At 37.3% G+C, this 22,475-nt stretch overlaps 1 protein-coding gene across 2 annotated transcripts in view; it reads left to right on the top strand.

Moving 5' to 3' along the window:
- syndig1l (synapse differentiation inducing 1-like) overlaps nt 1-2,587 on the top strand; it is a 128,900-nt gene extending 126,313 nt beyond the window's left edge. For both annotated transcript variants that reach the window (XM_030128932.1, XM_030128931.1), the window contains one exon: nt 963-2,587. The gene's annotated coding sequence lies outside the window, so the exon portion shown is untranslated. The remainder of the gene's footprint in view (nt 1-962) is intronic.
- The last annotated feature ends 19,888 nt before the right edge of the window (nt 2,588-22,475 follow it).

Raw genomic sequence — 22,475 nt, 5'->3', positions numbered from 1 at the left:
TCGTTGGTCACATACTTGTTACGTGACCACAATGTAATTTCAATGTATGCTGAAATCTTCGCAATATTTCTAAATAAAAATCTGGAGAAAAAAAAGTAAAATTACATGAAAATGTTTACATTACCAAACTATACTTTTACAAAAAATGTGAATAACCTGAACAAATATGAACAAATGGAAATGTCTTAAGAAAAGTAAATGCGATTTTACCAATATTCTGCCTGTTAGTAAATGTTTTGTGTGATTGTAATGCACATGTGTAAATGATAAACTGATAAACCGAGGCAGAATATTATTAAAATTGCACTTGTTTTTCTAAAGACAATTCAAGTTATTCATGTCATTCAGATCAGATTTTTAAGGAAACTTCGTAGATTTAAACCTGATTATAATATAATTTTACTTTTTTCACTGTTACACTGGTCTACAAGGAAAATGCTTCCAGAATAAAAGTAATGAAATTTTACCACATGAGAGTCACTGATAAAGAAAAATCAAGTCAAAAATGCTGGTTGGCTGAACTTTCCAAGATACAGCCTTGGGTCAAAATGTGAAATTCAAGAATTAACGAGAGAATGGGTTTGACTCAAAAGGAATATTTGTCTCAGAGCTACAAGATCTACTTCAAAACACTGTCTGCACATTAGAATACATTCACTTTACAGGTTCTATTTAGTGGAAGATTTCTAAAACTATTATATAAATGTACATAAACCAATATATATGTGTAATAACACTTATCATATACCTTGAAAACATCAGCAAACCGGCACTTTTGTCATTTATTTTCCAATTAATCTTATTAAAATACGTAACATTTAGCACATTTAATGTCTGAAGCAAATCACTTGTAAAAAATTGTAGACCAGTGTTATTTTACTGGTCCGACCCACTTGAGATCAAACTGGGCTGAATGTGGCCCCTGAACTAAAATGAGTTTGACACCCCTGTCCTAAATGGAGGGCAGCGACGCCCAGTGTTTCTATATCAACACAGTATGAGACGAAGCAACAGCCATTCACAATGGATGAGGAAGTTATAAATCAGGTAGATCCTGTCATTAAAAGGCAGGCCTTACTTATCCTGCAGGGCTGCACATATAAACCAAGTGTCACAGTCTGACAGCATTGAATTCACTGGGTATCAATTATTCTTTGCATGACTGTAGCTGTGCCAGCAGTGAACTGCCACGCATGATTGATTGGATTTAGAACTTTGTTTTTTTTTTTTTGGCAGACCATAAAAAAAGCTTAAATTAAAATTGATTAGAATCTGAAGGGGTCATATTTTGTACAATGTTTTAACCCTGCAAATTCTCCATTCAGCTTTTTAGCACAGATGGTATTTTATCATAATAAGGCACTGGGACAATACAGTTTGATCTATGAATATTAGCCCTCGTCTTAAATTTTCAATAAATTTTAACTCAACCTTGTAAAACAAACGTTTGTGCAAGACGGGAAATAATGTCTGACTAATTATATGACTGGCTTATTAATTAAAGTTTTTTCATTTTGCCTTTTATGCTGTAGATTATAAGCCAGACAGATGCTAGTTCAAGCCCCCAAGAGGTGACATTATACACTTAGTTTCCTTGCACAGGTCGTGCATTAGTCATACCTGACATTTATGGTGCACAATTAGCTTCCCATAATGGCTTTTTCTGAAGGAATGTGTACTCTCTGGAGCATAGCCCAAAATAGCACAACCACATTAATTTCAATAATAAGCCACTTTTGGCATCACTGGTTGCTGTCAAACCTTGCAAGTAAACAATCCATTTACACATCCTCTGAACGTTTTTAAAATAAACATATAAGCCGATTCTGTTCTGCTAATGATGAGTGAGTACTGCTCATATTCATAATGTTTTGCAAAAATGAAACAGTAGCTCAGACCTGGAGGTTTTTTGGTTTATTTTTGGCTCCCTGTATGAATAAACATCCTCCTCTGAATAAGGCGGTCAGATAAAGACAGATTTATTTGTATGGAGTCCTCCGATTCAGCTCATTGAGTTTATTGTCATCTGTTATTCCTGTGTATGTTTGGTCTTATTCCGGACTACATTCAGGCAGCTCATGAGATTCACGATGAAACATCTGTACGCACACACCATCACCATCTCTGTATCTATACTGAAAGACTCTGTATGTTTGCTTTCATCTCTTACAGAAAGTTTTACTGCTGATAATAATGAACATGCTTTGTGTTACGTAGCGTGTCATTCAAATGATGTGTTTTTTTAATCTGGCTTCTTTGGCAACCTGGTATTGTACAATGTGTTACAACAGTAAGTGGTTTCAAAGCTGTTGTGTTTCTTTTCTATTTGTGATGACTCTATCTACACATCAGTGCGACAAAGGTGTTTGCTGAATGCATTTCTCAATCCCAGGGGGAGAATGCTCTCTTTGTGTCATGAGCTAAAGCAGTGTTAAAGAGGATTTTTTTTTTTTAAATTACATTTATGTTTTGAGATTTTTTTATCTCAATGAACGTGTGTGAAGGCTACATGTACATAGTGCAAATAACATGTTCAAATGTAATGACAAATAAACTAGAAAGGAAGGATGACCTTTCTTAAAAGCAACACGTTTCCCTTTTTCTCTGCACTGTAAAAAAAAATCCTATTATTTTTATGGAAAAAAACTGGCAGCTGTGGTTTCCAGAACAATACTGTAAAAAATGCATCCAACTGTAAAAATATTTACGGAAGTAACATGTAGATTTAACATTTCAAACATGTAGATTTAACATTGGATTTAAATGGTAAATGGACTGCACGTATTTAGTTCATTTTCTCCACCTTCATGGTGTCCAAAGCACTTTCCAAAACAACCAGGTCCAACTGGGACCAGTTTAAGATTTTTTTTTTTTTTTTTTTTTTTTTTTTTTAAATTTCGAATATGGATATGATACAAGCTTCTTGATTACTACTATTTGACTTCTTTGCACAACATGATATAGAAATGAAAATTCAAGGAACCATAAAACAATGACACACGTAAAAGAAAAGAAAGAAAAAAAAAGGAGTGAGAAGAAGCATAGCTTATTAGCTCTCACCCCTTTGTCTAAACCTACAATATGTACATATATACATACATATACACCAAGATTCAGTGTCTTCCATGGACACTTGGACATATGGACAGTCGGAGCCAAGATTCAAACCACCAACCCTTTGGTTATTGGACGAGCCGCTCTACTCTACCAGTCCATTCATTTACAAGTTTAAAATGTTAAATTGTAAATGTTTCCTTTTTTTAATAACTTAAAAAAAAAAAAAAAAAGCAAATACGTCATTGTTTCAACATTATGGTCTTGCAATTTAAACGGCACCACATTGTTTTTCAATTTACAGTTTTATTTTCTAAAAACAATAGAAATACATAATCTCTACATCCAAATCTGGTTTTGTTCACATACTCGTCCTGTAAAAACTACAGCTATATTTGATTTAATCGTTAACATAAAATTCTTTTCAAATAAACAACTTTGCTTTGTATTGTCACTTACAGTTTTTTTATGTTGCAATTTTACAACTTTTTGGTGTTAATTCTACAGTCATTTTTTACAGTGTGGTTTATTATAAGAATCACGACCAGAAACACGCCGCAATCGAGTATTATTGGTACATAATTGAGATGCTTGAGTTGTTCCCTATAGCAAAAAGCGGACTGAGTCATGGAGTGTAGGTGTGTTTTTTTTTGTTTTTTTTTCCAAAAAGAGATGGAGGAGCAGCTCTGAAATCTGCAGCTGTGTTCTCAGTACTGCATGCAGGAAAACATACCTCTCTTTGTGTTGTCACCATTATTGTTATTGAACATAAACACACACTGCACACAGCTCAACATTTCACAATGAACAGATCAACTGGAGGGTGTTTCCACGGGGGCCTTTATTTTACATTGATAGCCACTTGTGCACCGCTTTAACACAGATTATGTTTTAGCATGTTGGAATTTCCAGGTATGTGGCTTCTGATCACAACAGGGAATGCGGTACACAAAACCACTCCCCAATGGGACTAAAGCCTACATGCACCTGAATAACTGTGCTTCGAGGATACAGGCTTAACATGGCTGGCTTAATGTGTAACAGCAGTGTGTGTGTGTGTGTGTGTGTGTGTGTGTGTGTGTGTGTGATTGCAGCACCAGCTGGAAGAGCTCTCATTATAGGAGTGAATAAGGAGTGAGTCACAAGCTGATGTCTTTGTCTGGGAACACGTCGCAGCACAATAGACTATGTTGAGATCCATGCCTAGTCACCAGGGGTGAAAAATGCTCCTATAAAACAAAACAAAAGGTACACTACCTTTTTTTTCCAACAGGATATGCTAAACAAGCAATGCTCAACACCAGACATGCTGGAAGATTGAATTAATAAGGAGTATAGATCAAAAGAAGACTGTTTTGCTTTGCAGCGTTCTGTGAGTTCATCTAAACAAACAGGACAGCGAGATGGAAAATACTTTGCGTATCCTCTGGTGTTGTGTCTGATCCAAATCTGTGCATGAGAGGTTACATATACTCCCTGTAAGAATAATGCAAGAAGTTATATACACTCCAGGGTTCTCACTAGGATTTTTTTCACAGCGTAGGGGCACCATGTATGCTGTGCGAGCCGCATACATGGCACAAGTTTTGTATGGGGGTCCGGACACATCCTCCCCTGGAAAATGTGAAATTTATAACTCTCTGAAACACTATTTCCTGCATTTTGAGGGGCAAATTTTGAGGAATGAAGCCAAGTTTTTGTCTTTGTTACAACAACGATTAAAAGCAAAAACAGTTTTTTTTTTCAATTTGGGAATGGTAATTATTGATGGGAATTACTCCATACGGGAACTTGACACAAATTGATACGGAGCGGCACTCACACTACACGCACAGGCTAAATTTTAGATATAATTTTCCACGCATGATCAGTCCGTTTAAATAAGATAAATTGATTGAAGTCTCATTGTCACCCAATGAGCGTAAGACAAGTGATGTTGCCGGGCGGGCGTCAGACAATACCAAGGCACACAAAGGGGTGTTGATTCTATTGTTCTCATTTCCTGTCTGCAACGCTTTGCGCCAAGACAAAGGAATATATTTTTTCAAATTCAAATCTCGTTATCATTACGCCGGACGATCACACACACACACACACACACAAAAAAACACCGCTACGCTGGTTGAAAGACAGCATCGCGGGTCAAATCTCAGTGTCGGGGCCCCCCAGGGACAGCATCGAGGGCCCCGACGTTCAATGACGCAAGCGAGAACCCTGCACTGAAGAAAAAAAGAAACGCACCACTTTCATTTTCTTGTTTTTTTTTTTTTTTTCAGAAATATGACAGTTATTGCAAAATGTCAAACTACAATGAGTTCAGTATTATTCTGAGTCAAAATGAAATGATTGTTTTCCTGGTTCCGGGTGATTGATTTTGATTAGCAATAAGAACTGTATTTTGTATTCCTCACCCATGTCTGCATTTCCATGGTCACATGTAGCCAGTTTTTTAAAGGTGATTTGTCGTCTTTTGTAAGTGATTTTCTGAAATCCGATTCTCTGTAATTATTTCTTTAGATCCGCGACTTACTGCGCTCATACAATCTTGGGACTGTTGTGTTGACGGAAGTTGGAAAATCTTTTTGTTGGAAGGGATGCATGCGCTAAATTAGCTTTGCTTTACCATTTTAGCTTTGCATAAGTTTTTATTTCCCAAGATTTTCTTACTGCAGTAAGTCACATCGCCATGATTTGAGCCTCAGTTTGTGATCATATTGACCCACCGGACTAAAGTAATGATTAGTGAGAACTGAATTTCACAAAATCACTCATAAAATACTACAAATCACCTATAAAAGCCTGGCTACGTCTAACCATAGCAATGAAGTGATTATGCTAAGCTAGGCTAAGCTAAGCTAACGGAAGGGCTGTGAGAACAAGGCAATCGGTGCACTGCAGTGCAAACTGATTTACCCACTTATCGAACTCATTAGTGTATGACAAATGAATGAATAAAAAACAAGTGGTGAACTCTTCCTTCAGGGTTTTCCAGGCTGGTAGATCCCATCAGAATAGCCCACTGGAACGGTTTGGGTTGACTAGACTACATTACATATTCTTCCGCCAGCGCAGAATGTGTGCGTCATCGCAACAGGACAAGACAACGAGCATGTGCAGAATGGCAGGAATAAAGTCCAAACGGAATAAAGGGTTTACATGTCTGAGGAATAATTTAGTTCGGAATTAAAAGAGGATTAAACCAGTGACTTTATTCGGATTTAAATTTAACCTGAACTATTCTTTTTCAACTGGAATAATGTGTTTACATGAGCGTCTTAAATAGGATCTAAACTTTAATCAGATTAAACCAGGAATAAAAGTTGTCATGTAAACGCACAGAGTGTAGTTTGCAATTTTGCAATAACTCATATTTCTGAAAAAATCGAGAAAATGAAAGTTGTGCATATCTGTTTTCCTTGAGCGTATATATAGTATGTCTTCAGGATCAGGCCTGTTATTAAATCCCACATAGAATCATTGCAGGATTTCAGTCATTTCAGAGCAGAGCTTATTTTTTATTTATTTATTTATTTATTTATTTTTTTTTTTGCATGAAACTCAGAGCAGAAGTGTTGGGCATCTGACTCCGAGCTCCTCTCATCTGCAGATGAGTCAGTTTTCATCGCTTCAACACCCATTCGCTGTCTGTATTAGTGAATCACGCCAGAGATTATTGTTGGAAAGAAATGAGCCTGGTTTTATTTACTCACCTCATGTTTCTAACTGGGAGCTACAATCCTCAACTGCACTGTTTTCCTACAAGTGCGGTTCTTGAGATTGGTTATTGTATTCCACTTAAGCATGGTGCAATACACTGGAAATATCCACTTCATGAGCTCTCACATTTGGCACTCATGACAAAAACTGCAAGTCTGTGGAGTTTTACAACTGCACAGGTCGAACATATACAGTTAGAATGTGCAGGTGGATTTGGAAAAACAGAGGTTTGGAGCTGCTTTAGCACTGAGAAAGAGTTTTAATATCCCAGCTATCATTTCACTGCAGTAAAAATTCACTCGTTTTATTTTCTACAAAGGTAAAGGCAGCATATTTTGAAAACTAGAAGAAAGTCACAAACACAAAGAGACAGGAATGGAAAGAAAGACTGGCAAACGGCAGGGAATCATATTGTTGTTGTTTTTTTTTCTGACCTGCCAATAGAGGAGTGGGTGGTGTAATAACTCCCCCAATATTTTCTGAGTTCTGTTTGGGGAGATAAAGTGCCTTCAAGACATCCAGTGGGAAAGCTGAAGAAAATGGAGAATGAAAAGCAAGAACAAAGCCTCCTCCCACTGAGGTCAACGCTTCTGATAGTTTAGCACAGTGGAAAAATAAGAAGCAATACCTTATTTAGAAAGAAAGAAAGAAAGAAAGAAAGAAAGAAAGAAAGAAAGAAAGAATTAATGACATTGTTGAGGTTCAAACATGTTCTATACATGAAATTACCATGAAAGAAAGAAAGAAAGAAAGAAAGAATGATATTCTTGTGGTTCAAACATGTTCTATACTTGAAATCACCATGAAAGAAAGAAAGAAAGAAAGAAAGAAAGAAAGAAAGAATGATATTCTTGTGGTTCAAACATGTTCTATACATGAGATCACCATGAAAGAAAGAAAGAAAGAAAGAAAGAAAGAAAGAATGATATTCTTGTGGTTCAAACATGTTCTATACATGAAATCACCATGAAAGAAAGAAAGAAAGAAAGAAAGAAAGAAAGAAAGAAAGAAAGAAAGAAAGAAAGAAAGAATGACATTCTTGTGGTTCAAACATGTTCTATACATGAAATCACCATGAAAGAAAGAAAGAAAGAAAGAAAGAAAGATATGAGTCTTGTGGTTCAGAACATGTTCTATACATGAAATCACCATGAAAGAAAGAAGAAGAGAAAGAAAGAAAGAAAGAAAGAAAGAAGCAATGATATTCTTGTGGTTCAAACATGTTCTATACATGAAATCACCATGAAAGACCTGAAAGGAAAGAAAGAAAGAGATGATATTCTATAGTGGTTCAAACATGTTCTATACAGGAAATCACCATGAAGAGAAAGAAAGAAAGAAAGAAAGAAAGAAAGAAAGAAGAAAGAAAAGAAAGAAAGAAAGAAATGAATGAGATCTTGTGGTTCAAACATGTTCTATACATGAAATGCACCAGGAAAGAAAAGAAAGAAAGAAAGAAAGAAAGAAAGAAAGAAAGAAAGAAAGAAGAATGATATTCTTGTGGTTCAAACATGTTCTATAGCATGAAATCACCATGAAAGAAAGAAGAAAGAAGAAAGAAAGAAAGAAAGATGATATTCTTGTGGTTCAGACATCATGTTCTATACATGAAATCACCATGAAAGAAAGAAAGAAAGAAAGAAAGAAAGAAAGAAAGAAAGAATGATATTCTTGTGGTTCAAACATGTTCTATACATGAAATCACCATGAAAGAAAGAAAGAAAGAAAGAAAGAAAGAATGATATTCTTGTGGTTCAAACATGTTCTATACATGAAATCACCAGAAAGAAAGAAAGAAAAGAAAGAAAGAAAGAAAGAAAGAAAGAAAGAAAGAAAGAAAGAATGATATTCTTGTGGTTCAAACATGTTCTATACATGAAATCACCATGAAAGAAAGAAAGAAAGAAAGAAAGAAAGAATGATATTCTTGTGGTTCAAACATGTTCTATACATGAAATCACCATGAAGAAAGAAAGAAAGAAAGAAAGAAAGAAAGAAAGAAAGAAAGAATGATATTCTTGTGGTTCAAACATGTTCTATACATGAAATCACCATGAAAGAAAGAAAGAAAGAAAGAAAGAAAGAAAGAAAGAAAGAAAGAATGATATTCTTGTGGTTCAAACATGTTCTATACATGAGATCACCATGAAAGAAAGAAAGAAAGAATTAATGACATTCTTGTGGTTCAAACATGTTCTATACATGAAATCACCATGAAAGAAAGAAAGAAAGAAAGAAAGAAAGAAAGAAAGAAAGAAAGAAATGATATCTTGTGGTTCAACATGCTATACATGAAATCCCAAAAAAGAAGAAAGAAAGAAAAAAGAAGAGAAAGAAAGAAAGAATGATATCTTGTGGTTCAAATGTTCTATACATGAATCACCATGAAAGAAGAGAAAGAAAGAAAGAAAATGATATTCTGTGGTTCAAACATGTTCTATACATGAAATCACCATGAAAGAAAGAAAGAAAGAAAGAAAAAGAAAGAAAAAGAAGAGAAAGAAGAAGAAAGAAGAGAAAGAATATCTTGTTGTCAAACATGTTCTATACATGAGATCACCATGAAAGAAAGAAAGAAAGAATTAATGACATTCTTGTGGTTCAAACATGTTCTATACATGAAATCACCATGAAAGAAAGAAAGAAAGAAAGAAAGAAAGAATGATATTCTTGTGGTTCAAACATGTTCTATACATGAAATCACCATGAAAGAAAGAAAGAAAGAAAGAAAGAAAGAAAGAAAGAAAGAAAGAATGATATTCTTGTGGTTCAAACATGTTCTATACATGAAATCACCATGAAAGAAAGAAAGAAAGAAAGAAAGAAAGAAAGAAAGAATGATAATCTTGTGGTTCAAACATGTTCTATACATGAGATCACCATGAAAGAAAGAAAGAAAGAAAGAAAGAAAGAAAGAAAGAAAGAATGACATTCTTGTGGTTCAAACATGTTCTATGCATGAAATCACCTGAAATCACCATGAAAGAAAGAAAGAAAGAAAGAAAGAAAGAAAGAATCCTTCATTTACAATAAATTTTGCAAAACTACTTACATAACACAGTTTCCACCACTAAATACGGGTTTAGATTACAGCAGTATCCCATTACAAGGTACAGAAGAAGCCTCCTTTTCGAATGCTCATAATGAAGTAAAGCCGATGTGGGATTTCTTCTGTAAACCCCTGTTGACCAAAAACATTGGTGGTTCATTATGGTGTGTTTTTCGTGGCGTCGTAGCGGTGAATGTTCCCGTGTCAGATGAAATCCCACAGTCCCAGATGCTTTTGTTTTAACATATTTCATTTGTGTTGTACACTGTTCTAGATGAATGTCTTTATTTAGAACACTTTGTACCTTACTGGTGTCCTTTTGAGAGCATTTCAAACATAGGATGTTTATATTTGGTTTCTCATATAGTAAAAAGAAGGTCGGCAGCTGATTTTCCCTCAAAAAGAGATGGGAATCTATTAAATTAGAAAACAAAAACTGGACAGATGACACCAGTTTAGGAGTATATTCTACAGTAAAATAAAGGATTTGGATGTTTATGAAATAAAGAAGGAAAAACAACTTAGCTAATATTAGGTTTTCTTTGCCTGGGGCGGTGAATGTTATCTTTTTCTTTTTTTTTTTTAAAGACTGCAGCCTCATATAGCCTCATTTCGCTTATATGACTCAGGCCTTTGTGAAAATGGCACAATGAGATGCCATTTTCTTACGAACATCTGAATTTGTAATGCAAGACTATGAGGAAATAGAGGGAATGCTGAGAGGAATTTGCTCCTCTTTTCCTTTACAGAGAGGAATCTGAAAGGCTCCAAAACATAAAAAGGCACGCAGATGTTACATTCTCTATGGTCTCATCTCAGATGACAGGACTAGCCGGGCCCCGGGCTGTTTCAGCTCCATTTTCATAGCGGTCCCTTAGGCGATAACTATAGATCACAAAAGCCTTCTGGTCATGAATAAACCCCTTTGGTACAAACTTTTTTTCATCTCTAAACTCAACATTGCTAAAGCTTTACCTACCCCTCCACATCCTCATCTCTACAGTCAGACTGTTTTTACTTCTACTTATGTCTTCAAACACAATCCCTTGTCGGATGGTGGAAAATTCTGTCCCCGCTGAATGAAATAAGGAACACTGATGTACAATATGTCATGTAATTCAAGAAGAAATCAATGGAATTCGACAAAGAAGTGAGAGCCATACATTTGGCCACAGTTTAAATCAGTGTTTTTCAACCGTGGGGTCACCTGAAATTTCCAGTAATTGATTAAAAAAAAAAAAAAATCATAATAAAAAATATGTTTTCAATATATATTTCATTATAATTAAAACACCACACACTTAATAAAAAATCAAGTTCTAATAAAATGCAGGATATAATATCTGATATAATATTTAAGAGGGCATATCGATGGGCAAAAAACAAAACCTCCTATCTGCAAATTTTTAGATTTTGAGTTTTCACATTAAATAGTGAGTATATAGTATGTATTGTTAACACATAATATAGAAACAGAGTCTGAGAGCAGTAGAGTATGCTTGGATATCTTTAACAAAGATCATACTATAATAAAACAAAACTTTTTTTTTGTTTCCTGAAAAAAGTGATTTTTTTCAGATAGGAGGTTTTGTATTCTGGCCATCGATATCTTGATTGGCCTGATCATGTGACCACATGCGTTACTATGCTTCAACCTGCCTGGACACAGTTATAGTCAGAAAACCGGACTGAACAGAGAGTGGACAGATTTCTTCACCTGCCTGGCCCCGCTAAGACATCACCAAGAGAAACTGAGAAGCAGACACCAAAAAGGTGCATTATATACACTAGCAGCATTGTATCCATGGTGCCTTTGTAAAATAGCACCCTCCTGTGGTGCAACAGCAACACTGCACCCGTATGCCCTCCCGTGCTGCAACATCGGGACATCAATCGGACATGCGTCAGACACAGAACATCCATTATAGTAGGATTATATAGCCTGAATGTCATCTATAATTAATGTTTAATTCCAACATAGTATAGCAAAAAAAATTATCCGTTTTGAATATCTGGGGTCACCTGAAATTTGTGATGTTAAAATGGGGTCACAAACCAAAAAAGGTTGCAACCACTGGTTTAATTCTTTAAACCTTAAGCCTAAAATGACTTTTTTTTTTCTTATTTTGACAAACTAAAAGGTTAGAAAATATGCTGAGTGAGTCCATTTGACCATTTTTCCAGAGCACTTTTTTCCAGATCTTTAAAAATCTAGCAATCATTTACTTACAGTTTACTGCATGTTATAATTCTGCTAAAACGGCTTCTTCTCCAGCTTCTAGTACAGGCTAGGGATGCACCAATACCACTTTTTTCCAGACCGAGTACAAGTACGAGGACTTACATTTGAGTACTTGCCGATACCGAGTACCGATACGAGTACTTAATAATCACATTCCAGTTCTTAGTTCCTTTTGTAAATGTACTTTATTGTCGTTGTCATTAGTCTGACTGGAACAAAGTGTTGCTACTGACATTTAATGTGTTGGAATAAGCGTTTGTCAATTAATCCACCAGGGGGTGCCACTCTGAATTAACCATACTAGACAAATACCACGAAGAAGATTAAAGTTTTTTGAGAAGAAGAAAGTCAGTAATAACAAACATGGAGACGACAGAGGCAACACTAAAGTGATACTAATATTGCAGCGTTTTCACTGGTAAGGTTTAAAAGCTTAGCTTCAGCAGGAAGAGAAAAGAGAAATGAGTGATAAGTTTCGTTTTCACTTCCACTGGCGGTGGTCCGCACCACTCCATACCCCCGGCGGTTCCTACTGCTATTCTCCGTCTGGGTACGCATCTGCGAGCACCTGGAAAACTGATGGAATGTACGCAGAGGACGGACAGAACACTGCATCCGTATCTGTCTGTGTCTTTAACGTTACTTGCAGTCAGCGTTACTTTTATCACTGTCATTTAGTTCATTAAGGGCGACACGGTGGTGCAGTGGTTAGCACTCGTGCCTCACAGCAAGAAGGTCCTGGGTTTGATTCCAGCACTAGTTGAAGGGGGGTGGGACCTTTCTGTGTGGAGTTTGCATGTTCTTCCCGTGTCTGCGTGGGTTCTCTCCGGGTACTCCAGCTTCCTCCCACCATCCAAAGACATGCACTAATAGGTTAATTGGTTAATCTAAATTGCCCATAGGTGTGAGAGTGATTGTTTGTCTCTATATGTTCAGCCCTGCGATGAACTAGCAACTTGTCCAGGGTGTATCCTGCCTTCGCCCCTATGTAACTGGGATAGGCTCCAAAAATAAAGCGCGTTCAGAAAATGAATGAATGAATGAATGAATTTATTTCATTTAATCTCCACACTCTTCACACTCCCCACACATTATTCCTCCTCCTCGTACCTGCTGCACTGAACTGTGAATGTCACACGGCCGTAAGTGGTGTCGGTGCATTTGTATCAGATTACTTTTACGAGTACAAATACCAGTACACACACTGAGTATCAGAGCTGATACCCGATACTCATATCGGAATCGGTGCATCCCAACTATAGGCATAAGTGAAATCACTTTAATGACCCAATTAAACATATGAAGCTCAACGTCTCAGGTTTCAGAAACCATTGGAATTTTTCCAATTGCACAAACAGTGAATGAGTTACAGCCATCCAAACTGTATATGCGCAGGATGTGTCAGCGATGACACGTCAGGTTTTAAAGAGTTAAACATTAGAGCAAATGTAGAATTTCCTCTGCTTTCTTTTTAAAGTCAGCAAAATATTGAAGTACAGTACAAACACAGACACATACATTCCAGCATCCAGTCATAAAACTGTAAATTATGGCTGTAAGTTTATTTCCACAGACCTGCCTGTACAAAAAAAGTGAGCTTTTGACTACCGAAGTGAGGGGAGATGCAGAAAAGAGCCTTTGAAATAAATTGACCAATTATTTGCATGTGTTTACAGTCCATAAAGCATGCAGACCATTGTTTCCCTTGCAGCAGTGGTCTCTTCATGCAAGCGAATATCCCGACTGTTAAATGTTGTTGAAGAGTTGATGAATAATGCAGGCCTGGCTGAGCACCTCTCACACAGAGAAAAACCTCTCCTTTCTAAAAGCACAGGGAAAACCTACTGCTGCCGCTCTGCTTGAATCCATCCATGACACTGCAAACCTCTCCAGTGGAGGGGGGGTGGGGGTGGTGCGATTTTCTAGGAAAGCCCTTTCAAATGCAATGAAAGCAAAGGATTTCATGTTTTCACATAACTCCAGCTTTTATCTCACTTGTGCACTTGTTGGTTTGTCTGTAAGCAAGAGGGAAAAGAGGGGGAGAGATGAAACTAATTTTATGGATTTTGAAGCCCTCAGGAGCACCAGATACCCTCTGTAAAGATTTATTTATCAACTCAAAAGCAAGCAACAGAACGCAGAGTGAGAGTGTGGAAACATGAGATTGAACAGAAAAATCTATGTATGTACAGCTATTCAGTATCGGACAGAAGCTGCAGTTGTTCTGCTGAGGGAACCATATCTTTTCTTCAGAAATGAGATAAAATATAAAAGCTAACAGTACAGTTATCTGGAGGAATGACGAAATCTTGTGTATTTGTATATGAATGTATATAGTTCAGCGTCTAGATCCACTGACTCATGAGAATTTGATTATATAGAATACTCCAGTCTTTTCTCTTTAGTTAACTAGAAGGTTACTGTGAGAGCTCAGACCTTCAAGGCCAGTTGTCCACTCTTCACCACCACAATGTTATATGAGTTATTTATGTATTTCACCATCTACTTTTTGCTTCAGTGCTTGAAAAGAATGAAAAATACTTCCAGCCTCCATCCCTTTACATGTGTATGTATCTACTCCAAAACTTAAAGGGGTCATATTTTGCTAAACCAACTTTTATTAGTCTCCGGTGCATTTGTTTGTGTATTTGGACACTAATAGTCCAAAAAGTTTGAATTTGAACCCTCCAGGCGCTGCAAAGCTACCTTTATATTCATTCCAGCAAAAATCAAGTGGATTTCTAAAACCCCAATCCTAATTTGTTACATTTTGTATAGGGGTGTAAGAAAATATAGGTTCTGCACTATATCGCAATATTTCATTTCACAATACTGCATCGATATTAAAAAGTACTGTATTGATATTTTTAGGTATTTATACAAATGCAGATATTGTGGAGGTTCATTTTTGTTTTTTTGTTTTTCTTTTTTGTTTATATTTTACTTTTTTTTATAGACACCTATAAATAAAATGTATTATTATTATTATTATTATTATTATTATTATTATTATTATTATTATTATTATTACACTGGGTTACAAAAAAATGTTTTTTGCAAGTTGTCTAGGTTTTTTCAACTGAATTAGGACCATTTTGCACCGCTAAATCCAAAAATGACATCTGTTTTTCTCAATCAGGTCAGGTTTTTTTTGCTAATTTGATTTTGAAAAATTTGATCTTCTCACAAAATATAATAATTAATACCAAAATAAGATTGGTAAGCACACTTTATGAAACTTGTGACTTGATTCCTGTTAGGTACAATGGTGTATTCACCGCAGATGTAGCCGAATACATCAGGCTTATTTTTGCAAGATCTTCTAGTCGAAGCCATTTCATTCACCTGTAATATTAAAAAAAACATTAATCATAAATTGGCAAAAGTAAAATCTTCAGAACTCATTTATTGCAAGAAATATGAAAGAATTTTGTATCATATGATGTGAAAATGCCCATAAATGTAAGCAAAAATATTAAAAAGCCAATATGTAGCATAATTCAGAAAGTTGACCTGATTGAGCAAAATTAATGTGATTTTTGGATTCAGCACACCAAAATTATCCTAAATCAGCTCAAAAAACTTAAACAATAAATTTGTTCTTGACCAGTGTTATTATTATTATTATTATTATTATTATTATTTAACACTCTTTTATTAAATAATGTTAGTTCCTTTGTTGTGATTGCACAAAAATAATGTTATGTTAGTTCTGAATTAATAGAATATGAACATTTGAACAGGATCTTAAACTGTGATGTCTGTAAAACATCATTTCAGTTTGAACACAGGAACATTTTGTGATACAGCATTAGATCCTGTTGGGATCAAATAAAAATGTGTTTAGTACTTGTGCCGATTTCTGCTGTAATTCAATTCTTCAAGGAAAAACTCATTTAAAAGAAAAAAGAAACAAACAAAAATTTCCTTTTTAACAGTATCATGATATATCGTGATATATTGTATCGTGATCCTAGTATTGTGATTTGTATCGTATCGCCAGATTCTTGCCAATACACAGCCCTCATTTTGTAACTAGTTACGACACAACATTTGCACATATAAGGTCAAGACTTCCGACGAACATTTTTCGGAGTACGACATAATTGTTTGTCAGCAGCAGGATCCATGAAAATATGTCCGAACTTCGAGCAGATTACCTACCTGAAGAATTCAGACCCAAGTATAGCATTTACAGTTTATGTAGATCACAGGGAAATGTTTGAAAATGCATAATTCTGTTTAAAAAAGATGGATGAATGGAATATATAGTGCTATCTAGTAGCATTTTGCGCCTGTTTTCCTCATTAGAGTCTGTCTGTTTTGTCTGTTGTGTGTTGTTTATCCAAGGTGATATAACCTATGGTCCACACTTAAATATAGTAGGAGGTGTTAATGCATATTAACGGCTGCTATAAAATGGAAAAAGCAGTTCAAAAAGGTGAACTCCAACCTGCTGTATGTGTAGACGTAAATGTCTCATTCTAAGGTAACATAAACACAACTGTATTTTATATATTTATATTAACCCATAAGGACCCAGTGTTAATTTTGCGTCAGTTCCCAAATGAACTTTTCTCTATATTTAACTTTCCTGAAGTGACTTATCACCGTACGCTCCTTGATTATCTTCTGTATTTTGTGTTTTTCCAGTGACAGTTATTTTCCTACATTTAATTTATTAATCATGTAGATGTTCATAAAAGCTAAGAGTAAAGTTGAGGGTTATTATATAAAAAAAAAAAAAAGTAAAATAACCTTTTTTGGCTCGTGACCCCATTTTAACATCACAAATTTCTGGCGACCCCAGACATTCAAAACTTTTGCTAATTTGCTAAAATTAATTTGTTTTTGATCTTGTAATAGATTGCTATACTATGTTGCAAATAAATGTTAATTTTAGACGACATTTAGTCTGTATCAGGGGTGTCAAACTCATTTTAGTTCAGGGGCCACATTCAGCCCAAACTGATCTCAAGTGGGCCGCACCAGTAAAACAATAGCATAATAACCTGTAAATAATGATGACTCCAAATTTTTTCTCTTTGTTTTAGTGGAATCAAAATTAAATAATAAAAATATATACATTTGCAAACTATCCAAACAAAAATGATGTGAATAACCTGAAAAAAAAGAAATTTCTTGAGAAAAATAAGTGCAATTTTAACAGTATTACACCTCAACTTACCATTTATACATGCATATTACAGATTGGATCTACAAAGGCACAAAATATTTAATAACAGGAAGAATAATATTAAAATTTCACTTAAAAAATTTCAGGTTTTTCGCATTTTATTGTTAAAGGATAGTTTGTAAACGTTAATATTTTCATCATTTAATGTAAGTTTTTACACTAAAAACAAAGAGCAAAATTTGGAGTTGTCCTTACTTATTTATAGATGTAATGTAATAATATGTTTTTCATATTAAACCAAGAAAATTTGGAGTCATCATTTATGGGTTATTATTAGGCCTGTAATGGTACACAAAATGTTCGGTTCGGTATGTTTTCGGTTTTCAAAGCCACGGTTCGGTATTTTTCGGTTCGGTACGGGAAGAAAGAAAACCCCTCAAAATGTCTTCAATGCATTCATGAATTTTTGAACAGTTTTCCCCAACTTTTTGGAGACAATAGAACATAGAAAAACAGGAATAATATAATTCTGCTGCTACATATCAAATAGAAAATAAAATAAGTAAAATATTACTAAATGTATTTCAAACATTAGTATTGCACTTTTCCCTGAAAGGTAGTTTTGAACAAACAACAAAAACTGAATCACAGTTCTGTCAGTTATAAAATCATTCAGTCAAAAAGATTCCACATGAAGTGCAACATTAACTAAAAGTCGTAAAGTCGTATTCTGTTTAAAGAAACTGAAGAGAAACATTGACAACAAAATTAACCAAATTATTTATATTTATTTTAGAACAGCTAACAAACTGTTTAGACCACTTAGTGTACGTGTGTGTATGTATGATTGTGTGTGTATGTGTGCAGGGTGTGATTTGTCAAAACAAAAAACACAGAGGGGGGGATGTTTTGTTTTTTTGTTGGAACGGGGGGGGGGGGGGGTGTATACGCGGGGTGTATACGCGGGGGTGCGGTCCATAACTAACGTAACTAACTCTGGCGTGAAATGAAAGCAAAACTTTACATTCTTTCAACGTCCAACTCCAGGTTCTATTCCTCTATTATACAGCATGTGTGTGTGTGTGTGTGTGTGTGTGTGAGAGAGACAGACAGACAGACAGACAGACAGACAGAGCTAGTGTAAGTGTTTTAGAACTACTGTAGTTCCTAGGGGCCAAACGGTGTTCGTTTTATCTTCTCTTTCCCTGTTGTTGTCTTTCACAGGGACCTGAACTAATCCAAACTGGACTGTAATGATGGTGGAGGGTCTTCAGGTTCACATCATATTTGGGTTTTTTTTTTTAACCTTGTGGCCGCCTCTATTTCATATTTCGGGCCAGTGTGCACTCCTTCAATATGTCCGTGTTGAGCTTGCACGGATTTAAAGTTCCGTATCGAACGATGTCTTTCGTTCCTTTTTCTTTTTCTCATCACACTGTGCCGTTTCGGTACAGCTGTGTACCGAACCGAACAGGTGTGTACTGAAACGGTTCGGTTCAGTATTTGTACCGTTACAGGCCTAGTTATTATGCTATTATTTTAGTTGAGCTCACATTGGTCTGTATGTGGAACCTGAACAAAAACGACTTCGACATCCTTGATTGTTAATATCTTAAGTGTAATTTTTTGCGCTTTGCAAATTCATCCCGCGGGCCAGACTGGAACCATTGGCGGGCCAGTTTTGGCCCCCGGGCCGCATGTTTGACACTTGTGGGCTATATAATGTATATTATTGTAGGGCTCAGAAGTTAGAATGATTTGTGTTGAAGGAATGAGAGGTTTAGCGGTGGAGTAAATTGCAGGGAGTAAGTTAGCTCAGGTATTTGTTAAAAAAATATATTGACAGTGTTTACACAAATAACTATTTGCATTTGTGTTGCAGAGTTATTGTTTGCACATGTACACATTTAATTATTTTCATTTGTTGTATGTAAGCAGCTAGAGTAATGTGTTGAATGTGCCTTTTCTGAATCATTTGCATTTACCGGTCTAGGTACTGTTGGCTCCTGATTGGCTGGTTCGGTCATGTGAGTTGTTGTTTGAGGAAGCGTTGTAGCTGTCACGACACATGCACAGTAAAGCACTGTTGTATGAAGAAATCCGTCTCCATCCTGCAGTCTCATTTTATCAAGAATGAACTATTAACCACCAGCGAACTCTCACGTTACATTATTATGGACGGAGGCAGAAAAGCCAGGTGTAGATTACTGCACAAAGTGAGAATGTGATTTTCCTTGGTCAGGATATGTACAGTCAGTCCAGCTTGGATTTAAATGGTAAATGAACTGAACTTATATAGCACATTTTTTTATACACCATGGTGCCTAAAGCGCTTTGCCGCCATGCAAGACACTGCCAGACCCTACTGGGAGCAATTTAGGGTTTAGTGTCTTGCCCAAGGACAATTCGACTCAAGGACAGTCAGAGCCAGGATTCGAACCGCCAACCATTTAGTCACTGTACGACCCACTTTACCAACTGAGCCACAACCATACTTACAAGGCTATAAATGAATACTGAACCAACAATAACTCAAACTATGAATTATAAAAGAGCCGCAGCATCTGAAACTGACCACAGTGAACATTTGACAGATCACAACCCGGCTCTGAGGTGGTGACCAGAATGGAGACGGAGGTGGTGAAAAAGTAACAGGATTTATTAAGTAAATTAACAATAACAAAAACACAAAATTGCCGAGAAACGCCAGCCAGGAGGAGCAGGGCAGAGCAGGACCAGACCAGACAGCCAGCCAGCAGCACCGAGACCAGACCAGAGAGACAACCAGAGAGCCAGAGAGCCAGAGAGCCAGAGAGCCCGAGAACCAGAGAGCCAATGATCATCACGGGCGAGCTGCCTATATAGTCAGGCCTGGACCGCCACAGGTGCCACCAATCATGCCATCGCCGTCTGCAAAAGAGAACTGACAGTGCCCCTAGTGCCCGAAAGGTGCGGGGCCGTCACACCCCCCCCCAAAAAGAAAGGGCCTCTCTCTAAGAGGACCGTCTGAAAGAAAATACGTTAAACAAAACATTCACTTAGTAACAATTTTGATTTGTATGCTTACCCCAGTCTCTTAAAACCAGCACCAGCTTACCATCCTCATCCAGCCACCCAGCAACTCCGGCGCCTGGAGAAGCACTTTAAGAGTGAGAGGGACAGGTGGAAGCAAGCGGGTTAAGAGAGATGGGGGAATCAAAAATCAGGCTCGAGACAGAGCATCCGCCACAACATTTTCAGAGCCTTTAATGTGGCGAATGTCTAAACTATATGCCTGTAAAAACAGGAACCACCGCATCAGCCTACGGTTCGGACAGATCAAAGAGTTCAAGAATGTGATTGGGTTATGATCAGTGTAAATGATCAGTGGGACACTACAGTCCAGATAGACTTCAAAATGCTGGAGAGCCCACACCAGAGCCAGAGTTTCTTTCTCTATGACTGAATAGTTAATCTGGTACCCATTGAACTTCTTTGAAAAGAAACTAACGGGATGGTCAATGCCATCACTTCCTGTCTGAAGCAGCACAGCACCTGCTCCGACGTCACTCGCATCCACGTGCAGCTGAAAGGGCTGATCCAAACGGGGAGCCGCGAGGACCGGAGGAGAACACAGAACAGTCTTTACGCTGTCAAAAGCCTGCTGACAGGAGTTAGACCAGATGAATTTTGCCCTCGCCTTTAACAGGTCTGTCAAGGGAGCAACTATGGTGGAAAAGTTTTTACAAAAGCAACGGTAATAACCTACTAACCCCAGGAAACGCATGAGTTCCTTTTTGGTGGTCGGCACAGGATAGTGGGAAATTGCCTCCACCTTGGCCTGGATGGGTCGCACTTGCCCCTGACCCACCACCTTTCCCAGGTAGGTGACGGTGGCTTTTGCAAACTCGCATTTCGCCAGGTTAACAGTTAAGTTGGCATCACGTAACCGCTCAAACAGTTTTCTGATGCGACTCACGTGTTCACCCCAGGTGTCGCTGTAGACCACGACATCATCTAGATACACAGCACAGCCTTCTAACCCCGAAACCACGGTGTTCATCAGGCGCTGGAACGTGGCTGGTGCATTACGCAGACCAAAGCTCATCACTGTATAAGAAAATAAGCCAAAAGGTGTAATAAAAGCTGAAATTTCCTTTGCTCTCTTTGACGGTGGAACTTGCCAATAGCCTTTAAGCAAATCAAATTTGCTAACAAATTGTGCTGAACCCACTTGGTCAACACAATCATCCATACGTGGCAACGGGTAAGCGTCTGGTTTTGTGACACTGTTCACTTTCCTGTAATCTGTACAAAACCTTGGAGTTTTATTTGTCTTGTCCACCAACAAACAAGGTGAAGCCCAGCCTGAGGCTGAAGGTTCGGCTAACCCATTATCCATTAAATATTTTACTTCACTTTCCATAACCTTACGTTTTTCTTCTGAAACTCAATAGAACCGCTGACGGATTGGCTGTGCGTCTCCCACCTCAACATCATGCTCTATCAGATGAGTGCGTGATGGGACATCACCAAACAAACACAGAAAACGCATAATAAGGTCAGATAATTCTGCGTACCGATCAGTGGGAAGGTGACCCAATAAAAGATTAAGATTATTCAGTGTTTCAGAATTTTTCAGTCTGCCACACAACATACTTTCATCAGGTGCACGGACTTCATCATTCTGTACCACAACAGGTGTGACATTTACTGAACACACATCAGCGGCAGCAACAGCAAGCTCAGGTGTTGCGTCCTGCTGTTGCGCACTCCCCCCGCCCCCAAAAGACTGGAACTCACGGGGGTGGTACGGCTTCAGCAGGTTAACATGACACAACTGTTTTTTCTTCCTGCGACCTGGAGTGGACAGCAAATAATTGACATCTGAAGTCCGCTGCAAAACTGAAAATGGACCCTGAAATTTAGCCTGGAACGGTGAGTTCACCAGCGGTAATAAAGCCAGAACCTGATCACCAGGAGAAAATACCTGAATTTCAGTTTTCCTGTCATATAATCTTTTCATTTTACTTTGTGCACAGGCTAGATTTCCCTTAGCCATCTCCACAGCCAAAACTAAACGACGTCGAAACCCCCGCACATAGTCAACTAGAGACTGAGGAGGTTCAGACGGAACCACAGAGTCATGGAGGAGAGTCAATGGGCCGCGAACTGCGTGACCAAACACCAGGTCATTCGGACTGAAGCCAGTGCTCTCCTGCACCACCCCTCTGGCAGCTAACAATAACCACGGCAACCCCTCATCCCAGTCCTGATCCAACTCTACGCAATAACTG

Source organism: Sphaeramia orbicularis, chromosome 24 (assembly GCF_902148855.1).
Source record: "Sphaeramia orbicularis chromosome 24, fSphaOr1.1, whole genome shotgun sequence".
Classification (NCBI taxonomy): Eukaryota; Metazoa; Chordata; class Actinopteri; order Kurtiformes; family Apogonidae; genus Sphaeramia; species Sphaeramia orbicularis.
This window is presented reverse-complemented; position numbering and strand designations above follow the sequence as displayed.